The sequence below is a fragment of the Bombus flavifrons genome, chromosome 13, assembly GCF_040668555.2.
Source record: "Bombus flavifrons isolate JBK064 chromosome 13, iyBomFlav1_principal, whole genome shotgun sequence".
NCBI classification, from domain to species: Eukaryota; Metazoa; Arthropoda; class Insecta; order Hymenoptera; family Apidae; genus Bombus; species Bombus flavifrons.
In genome coordinates this window covers 10,469,203-10,477,745 of record NC_138454.1, presented here as the reverse complement: position 1 = coordinate 10,477,745, position 8,543 = coordinate 10,469,203, and the positions used below count along the sequence as shown (strand labels likewise).

General features: G+C 30.2%; 1 long non-coding RNA gene across 1 annotated transcript; it reads right to left on the bottom strand.

Annotated features, from left to right (window-relative positions):
• Positions 1 to 524: 524 nt before the first annotated feature.
• Positions 525 to 3,122, bottom strand: LOC138185887 (uncharacterized). Its single transcript, XR_011174741.1, has 2 exons — positions 1,305 to 3,122; positions 525 to 872 (listed from the first exon to the last, which is right to left on the bottom strand). It is a non-coding gene; the product is annotated as an uncharacterized LOC138185887 (long non-coding RNA).
• Positions 3,123 to 8,543: the final 5,421 nt, after the last annotated feature.

The following is an 8,543-nucleotide window of genomic DNA, read 5'->3' as shown; positions in this document are numbered from 1 at the left end:
TGTTTGATTTGGAAGAAGATAACTATCTCGATAGTTGCGTGTACAATGACGAGATGAATAACGTACTAAAATAACAACAATACGTGACAACAGGCGTTCAAAGTTCAATGCACGACCAAGTTAACGCATCGAGAAGAAGTCACTTGGAAAACATGCTGTCGAACGTTTTCGTCTCTTTGAAGAGCATTCGAGAAATTTGAGAAAGTTTGACGTTTACGATACACTCACATTTACACTTCGTACACTTTATACGATTTTTTATATTCTCTTGATATTCATTCACTCCAAGTCATATATTCAAATGTTTCACCATCTAAAATTATTTACCAAAATTCAAATTCACAATCGAATCGAACCAATCACTGAAAAACGGTTTATACGTGAAATCTGTAACTGTAATTATATTATTTTCAAACACTGTTTCACGATGATCAGCTTAAAAACAAGTTGTTGCCAGCTATTCAGAAGTAATTCGTCCTTCACGAAGAAACTGCGCAATTCTACTCACCAGAAGTGACTTGATCTGTAGGAGCGATTTCACGGCTCTTTCTTCACAGCTAACGTCTCAAGAGTTCGACCTTAACTGATTTCTCAACTTGAAATATACTACGCTTTTATACCGCCACATCGCGTCACTCTAACCGCTGTTTAAGTCGTGTATTACACATACAGTATGCGGCACGTGTGCGTAGCTGGAAGAGTGCTGGGTAATAGCGAGAAATGTTATATTTCTTGCAAGTACACGTGATTCAGTTTTAAGAAATGTTTGTGCAGTTGTTTCGCTTTTTATTACACTGATGAGTTCTCGTTCCAACGATTAGCTTAGCTATTGAATGAATTTTCCACGTCTTACTTTCTTTCCTCTTTCTGACCTACTTCTTGGAGGAAATTTGGCATTTTTATTGTAGAATTTCGTGAAATGCAATTATGTCATTTAGAACTGTTATATATATTATATTAAAAAAATATGGTGGGAACATTGTGTTAAAACTTATTACTGAGAGATTAATCGAGTAGGTTTGTTACATCATTATGAATTAATTTAATTATAGATATTAAATTTAAATTGGTTAAATTAAAATTATAAGTATTAAATTATATTAATATTTACATGTTTTAATCCGTGTTAATTTATATATTTTAAGTGACTAACTACAATTACGTATTTAGAAGATAATAGAAGATAAGTATAATAGAAAATTATAATTAATAATGAGCAAATTTGTATCTTTCAGTTATAATTGTTATGTAGATTACATGTATATAACTATAACATAACTGTCTTTCAACATATTTCGTCATACTTTCCAAAACAGATACGATGGGAAAACTAAGGAGTCTGTCGGAAATGGAAAATACGTGATACAGTTCGTCCTTGAAAGTTGAATGTACACAACGTATATACGTGCAACAAATATATTTTTATCTCTTTTTTTCTGGTTATCTGTAAAACATTCATAGAACCTTACATCAGTAAAGTATTAAGAGCGCATAAAGCAATGCTTTACAATTATTCCTCTCCAAAAAAAAAAAAAAAGAAGAAAGAAGGAAGGGAAGAGAAAAAGAATTAATTGAACAGATAACGTTTGGAGAATATAAATTGCTGGCTAAACGCGAATAAAAATAACAAGGAAGATAAAATAGGGAAATCCGTTGTCTTTGTTGCTAACAGATTTCATTTTTCAATTTCACAATATACTGCATGAGCGTAAACAATGAAACATTACCTTCGACCTCTATCTTCGAGTTCAATCGTTCTGTCGTATGTACAAATCCTTCTTTTCCTTTTTGCGTTAATAAAAAAAAAAAAAGGAAAAGAAAATAGAAAATAAAGAAGGAAAAGGTCACCTATTCAACTTATAGTAACTGAAGATTGTTTTGGACCTGTTATTTAGTTTGTATCTTGGCAAATTCGAGGAAGTCAAAACCTGCCGTACTATTTTCCCCACAATTATAATTCACTCCGATTATACTCTAAACTGTATAACAATTGAAAAGAGGCAGTCACTGCGAACATTCTTTTTCCATTCGTCGCTATGAAATGGTCGAGCACTTTTTGCTTTCTGCGCCGATATTCCATCGACTGCATATTGCAGGCTTTATACATTCCATTGATCTCCCGACAAAGCCCTCTTGTTCTTTAATTCGCTTAATAGGAAACAACAGGAAAGAAAACCGAATCATCCGGTAATATTGTCCTTTTATCCGTAGACGGTAGCCAAGTGAAAACGTCGATTATTTCTCTTTTCCTTTCTTTCGCTCTTTTTTTTTTTGTTTCTTTTAACGTCACTGAATTTCACGCACAACAAGCCGGCGCGCCGCAACCGTAGCTTTCTTTCCCTCCTTGGTAAATCTGCTTTTGAAAAACACCACCATACAACGTCACAACTTTGCAATTTCGAAATTAAAAATTTTTTTACGCATCTCGTTATTTGTTTGTTATACAATTTCGTTTACTTATCGTTACGATGATACTACCACTAAACTGCCGAAAGATTAGGTCATTTGAAAACTTTGACATTTTCCACGCAACATCCGCAGAAACGGATGAAGTTTCAAATTATGTTGCTATGTTATATGTAATATAAACGAGCAGTGATAATTTGTCGTTTATTTAAATAACAACATATGCTAACAGTCAGTCATGCTAACAGTGAAACTGATATCACAATGAACCATCACATAGAACAAATGAAAATTGAAACGTTTTACAAAAATAATTTTTGTGAGAAGTATTTCTTATCTTAATATTACTTTTGCGTTGCTATCAGCAGATATTTTTATCAGTCACTTATTTCTTTTTAGCCGTCGATTTACATGGTTCCATATGATTCAGCTGTTATAGTAACAACGAAGACGACGAAATACGTATTGATATTTTTAAGCATTTCATTGCTTGTTTTCTTTTTATATAATAAGGAATGTTCAATTCGAACGAGGGTACATATTTATACGATTCGTTAAAAAGCATCAAAATTTATTAAACAAAAATTAAAGATGTTAAAGTACCTTTTCTATTTTCCTAGAGAAAGATAAAAATCCAGAAGAGTCGTTTTGTTATGGATGAATAAAGAGTTTAAGGGGAAGAGCGAAAACGTAAATAATTTTACATAGCACTTAATCGCTTGGATAACCAGGAGGAAATGGTCCATTTCCAATAGGTCTTTTGTCTTGTCCTGGAATATGCACTGGATTTAGCACACATTTAGCTGCATATGTATGGCAAAGAAGATAGCGACAACAATCTTCATACACTGTACACTAAAATCAGAAATACAAAATAATAGAATATTCAATGTAAAAAATGATGTTAAGACTTAGTGCTATGGTAACTAAACTGTACTTGATATTTTATATGTTTAATATATCGATATTCATTGTATAATAAATATATTGAAATTCAAGCTTTATACAAACTCGAATTGCGAAGTTCCACAATACAAACTTTCCATAAAAGTTATATAATTTTTCATATATATATGAATATAACATTTACTTGTGTATGTGGATATTTCATACTCATAACAGAACTTTAACATTGCCAATTGGATAGTTGCACGTTTTTTGCTCGTGTTAAATATTACTGTATACATAATTATTAAAAGAAGTCTACTAATACCAAAAATGAAAAAAAGAAGATGACAAAGGAAAACTACTTTTCTTAGTATGAAACTAACTATGAGGGATCAACCTTGTCTTTAGGTTATTGTCATATTTTCTACGAGATTATTTAAACATTGTCGTAAAATAACGCTTAGTGTGTTGTTATCACAAAATTGCATATAATGTAAATTCTTAGCACCTGTAAACAAAATAAATGTGGGTTAAGATCTTAGATAATAGAAAATCTTGACTATTATCTTCGAACAAGTGGAAGATATCATTGTAGAAGTATATCATCAATATGCACGAGAGATATATTATTATATATTTTGTTATTTCATATTAGCGACACTGTGGCGAAATTGTGTCTACAGAACCGTTTAAGATTAAACGATAAACCGTACACACTGCATTAGGTATACTTAAAAATTACTAGCAGCAGAGAAAAAGTCGTATATGACTTTTTTTAAATAGTTTGTAGAATAAAGTTCAAGGTATTTTATATTTTTTATATTCTTATATGTCATATAAGTGATGTTAAGTTGTAATACTATAAGTTGTATTTAAGTAAGCGTCAGCGACGATCTAAATGTGACAAAAATAAAACGTGTCACTGTGATAATGTAAAGAATAACGTCATGCACATACACTTTTCAAGATACTACAAGCAAAAATATTGTACGGCATAAAAAAAGAAAATGTAATCTTCAATATCGATATCCGATATTATGTATATTTTATTTTACAAATTTTTTCAGTTTTTCAACACATAAGTAACTTTTTTTTTATTAATTATTGAATCTGTTATAAAATCACATGATTCCTCTGATTTAAACAACAGAAATGTCTATAATTTCTAAGATAATTTAGGAAATACAAAGAAAAATAATTTATAGGTATAAATGAAATACCTTGGAATTAATATATTTTATAAAGAAAAATACTTCTTTTTGTACTTTATAAGTTTTACGCCTGATGCACGTACCTTTCCATTCCAAGGGCTGCAACTGCCGGTTTCTTTCGATCGAGTCGACAGCACTGCAGTACAAACTGCCATAAACATCAACATGGACAGCAGAAATCGCATTTCAATAGCTATCGAAGCTGCAACAATTATTGAAAAGAACATAATATAATTAAAGATTACTGTAAGCATAGAAATTAGGAAAATATGATACGTACAAGAAATTGAACAAATATTTTAATTAGGCTTAATAAACAAATTGTCTATTATTCATGATTATTCTCCTTATTTATAAACGTTTCGTGCTAATTACATATATTTCTATACAGAGATCTAATAGGAAAAACATAACAGAAGCGTTGTGAACATAACTGCAAACTTTTCTCATATTTCACGTTGAATTCCGTCCGATTGCGCATAGCTCATAAAAATTCACCATTACATTCGTTTTTGCTGTTATACTTGCGCTATACAAAATGTGCAGTGAAATTGAAACATTACTTCTATTACGTATGGTTGAGCAGGTTCTGCGATTATTCCTCAAAAATTTAATAATTATGTTTCACAGGACAGAGATTCGATACGATTCAAAGCGACAAAATTGATATAATGTAAATTTTTAATTCCTTCCAGTATGAAACATTTGTTTAAATCATTTTCTTTCAGATTATCGGGTCCTGGAATTTTCCGTTTCATTAAAAATACAATTTATCGATATTCTGGACTAAAAATGCTATTAACATTGACAGTATGAATGCTAGTTATAGCACATATTTATATGAGTAATACTAATTGAGGAGCTTTCTAGAAAACGAGTATAATTTTATATATTAAGGCTTTGTGTAGAATTCAGGTGAAATTCAACGTAAAAATTGAACTTAATATGAACGAAATATGTTTGAAAGAAAAGTTATAAAATATTTATTCTATTATATTTGTTGTAGATATTAATTCAAGTTATGTATTCTTTTAGAAATTTAATTACAATGAAATTTACAGTATGTGTGAACGGAAACAGCAAATTAGAAAATATTTCCACATTCATATTTTTATTCAAAGTAGATAAAGTAATTGCAGGCAAATAATAATAATTTGATGTTTCAGATCACAAATAATTTTAGAGAATAAAGAGATATACTAACTTGTATCTGCACGCTTTCAGCGTCGAAGTACGCCTTAAACTGTCTTGTAATCGGTAGTTTCGTGTATTTATACGGTCGACATAGTCGATCGAGGTTGAAATCACAGACCCATTCATGTTATCGTGGAATGTTATTGTCGTATTGTTATAAGAAGTTCAATAATTTCTTGCGAATCTTAATACATACAGTGTATATATAATAGATTCTTTCGCTTTATCACTTGCGTATGTTGTTTTTTGAATTACGTATATTTCAATTCATTATTAATTAGTATGTAGTAAATAGTACTATAAATACAATGGTGTGTAAATACTTTTTGTAACCACTGTATATATTTATCATCAAATTTTACTAATAATATTAATTTAGTCAGAGCAGTTCCGTAATTTATTTACAAATTATACCGTACATAAATTTATCTGTTTAACAAACAGAGAAAGATATAGGACCTTGGATAAGGAAACGTAAGGAACAATAAATTTAGCACGAATATATCTTATATTTATTATACATACGCATACATATATTAATATAGAGGCAAATAAATTCAATTTTAAGATTCTAAATATGGCGAGTATCTAACTAGATTCGTAGACAAACGAAATAACATTGATATCAATCGAAAAATGATCCATTGCCGGCCCAAAACACGTGCGCGGCTTGATCTTCTAGCTAATTTTCCGATTCTAGTGGTGCTGGCGGACCCATTTTCTTGGTACATCGGCGAGCCCATGGGTTGCATATCAACGGTTCACAGCAATCTTTGTCATCAGAGCACTACGACAAATTATACCCGATGATTAGCCATACGAACGAGCCAATTGACGCGTGACATAAATTTCGAAAAATTCCCAGACGACGCATAAGTTTCGTTGCTCTCTAAAGAAATATCTGGCTACATTACGTATAGCTATTGGATTGGAAAATTATTCGCATAAAATTAATCGTTAATTCAGATTAGTCAAATTATTTGAATTCGAGAAACTTGAATTTAAGCTTTTATTTGTACGAATCAAGTTGTATGAATTAAAATTACTTAAATTTTACCCTTTCGGGGTTGAATTTTTTCTTAACTTGCGAGAAAATTTGTTCCCTATTAATTATTAATAATAGAATCACATTTTTTCAATAGTTCTATAAAGTAAAAATAATATCTCAAGTCAGGTAAAGTAACAAGTACATGTATATTACTATTTGAACGAATAATCACTGTAATAATCAAGCTACTTGAATTCGAGCAATTGGAAGTAACTTGACTAATAAGAGCTGATTAATGAGAACGAGTAAGCAATACACTAAGTTGTAAATAACATTATGCCATCTAACAAGAATCTCAATTCTAACTGAAATTTGAAAAGACATTTCAATTCGAATGAAATAACAAATTCAAATTAAGTTCCTAATTAATCCCTAGTCCAAATTGACGGATTCAAACAACTGAAAAAGTTTTGCTTAGTTTAATATAATAACAAAATTGATACTCTTAAGTTTAATTTTCATCGTTAGCAAATTTACTTACTAGTGCACCTGCTGGTCTGCAACCCGTAATGGCTGAAATGGCCAGTAAACAAACGAAGAGAATTACGAACAGTACTCTCATTTTAATCACTTGATGTGATTCCACAAATATAGTAACTGCAAAATATCATACAATGAAGCGTAATTATAAAGATTGCATTTGTTTGTTCGAAACAAATTTAGTATATTTGATATACAATTAAAACTTACCTATCTTAGATTCAGCTTTCAGTCTCTTTCATGTAGCTTGTAACGTCTGAGCATATTTGTTATAACTTTGATATTTATATGATCCGACAAATCTGTAGATAATATTTTTTCTATTTGGACGGGACACCTTGACGAATCATCAAACTCTATTTGAGATCGTCACGGATACCACTGCATTTTATCGAGATTCACCGACTACAAGGTAAACACCGTATTGGACAAACATATTGCGCAAGCTTTCCTGTTTCGCAGAAATCTACGAGAGAGAAAAACAAACCCCCTGTCGTTTCTTATCTTGATAAAATAATTATTTTTCTAAAGATCGTTGTTTTGCTGCCAATTTATCATTTTCTTCCAAGAAATTCGATTGTAATCTCTGTTCATAATTTTTATCTTGTAAGTGTTTATTTCCAAATTAATAAACTTATAATTAGATATGCTTGTAAATCTATAATTAAAGTTCAATTGACATTAGTAACGATAGATGTTATCACACTGCAATAATAGATAACAAGATGGTATAATAAATTATAATAAGAAATAGAAATTTACATTCTTTTGCAAAGTTATTGTAATCACAGTATACCTATAATATTAAAATATTATTTTTCTTCGTAAAAGATATATCTTGATAGAAATTTTGTTCACGTGTATAGAAATAGAAGAGTTACACAAACATGAATGTAACACAAACGTGTTTTCTATTAATGAAATAACATTTTCCGATTATTTACATTCAATAAATTTATTTAAAAATCGAAGCTCAAACTTCTAAGGTATCTTTATCAAAGTGTTCTATTTTTAAAGTTACATATACATGTGTATGATACTCGTACGTTTCCTTTTACGTAAAAGAAGAATTCATGTCATTTAGATAACTTAAAAGTACATAGAATAATCAAAGTATAATAATCTTTATTGTTTTAAATTAATCGTCGAGTTGTTACTAACTTCCAGAATTGCAATACGATCGTTATTCCCAAAATGAAACTTTTATGTCGTGTTTCCAGGACGTCATTAATACGTCGATCGCTGGTCACCAACATTTTCAGGAAATAGCATAATTTGAAAGTATAACAAACACTTGGCGTTTTCACCAGTTGTTC